Genomic DNA, 878 nt, shown 5'->3' on the forward strand with positions numbered 1-878 from the left:
TTTTAGCTGTCAATAATCAAAAGTCCCTATCATTGATTTTGGCTAATTAGAAACTTTTAGTTGTCATCTCCCTGGGAAGTGTTCATCATTGGTCATAAACAGAGGACATTTACAAGGGTTATCCATGGAGCTTATTGTAAGAAATGACAAACAACAAAATGGTGGTCTAATAAGCAGGCATACGAGTAAGCAATCAAAATTACAAAAGCAAATATCCTAAATTAGCTGGCAGGATGACCATCTAGATTAACTAGGTGGAGTCTTTATAAAAAAGAATGTCTGCCCAATAGCCAGGCTCTGGAAACAATCAAGATGCCCTTCAACAGATGAATGGCTAAAGAAACTGTGGTTCATATACACAATGGAATATTATGCAGCCGTCAGGAGAGACGAATCATGGAATTTTTCTATACATGATGTATATGGAATCTATTATGCTGAGTGAAATAAGTCAGAGGGAGAGTCTACGGCCATACCACCCTGAACGCGCCCGATCTCGTCTGATCTCGGAAGCTAAGCAGGGTCGGGCCAGTTAGTACTTGGATGGGAGACCGCCTGGGAATACTGGGTGCTGTAGGCTTAAAAAAAAGTCAGAGAGAGAGAGAGACAGAGACAGAATAGTCTCACTCATCTATGGGTTTTAAGAAAAATAAAAGACATTTTTGCAATAATCCTCAGAGACAAAGAGAGGAGGGCTGGAAGTCCAGCTCAGGACATGAAGCTCACCACAGAGTGGTGAGTGTAGTTAGAGAAATAACTACACTGAGAACTATCATAACAATGTGAATGAATGAGGGAACTGGAAAGCCTGTCTAGAGTACAGGTGGGGGGGGTGGGATAGAGGGAGATTTGGGACATTGGTGGTGGGAATGTTGCAC

General features: G+C 41.9%; 1 non-coding gene across 1 annotated transcript; it reads left to right on the forward strand.

Moving 5' to 3' along the window:
- Positions 1-462: 462 nt before the first annotated feature.
- LOC126023064 (5S ribosomal RNA) lies at positions 463-580 on the forward strand. The gene has a single exon (XR_007500283.1). It is a non-coding gene; the product is annotated as a 5S ribosomal RNA (ribosomal RNA).
- The last annotated feature ends 298 nt before the right edge of the window (positions 581-878 follow it).

Source organism: Suncus etruscus, chromosome 11 (genome assembly GCF_024139225.1).
Source record: "Suncus etruscus isolate mSunEtr1 chromosome 11, mSunEtr1.pri.cur, whole genome shotgun sequence".
In the NCBI taxonomy this organism is placed as follows: domain Eukaryota; kingdom Metazoa; phylum Chordata; class Mammalia; order Eulipotyphla; family Soricidae; genus Suncus; species Suncus etruscus.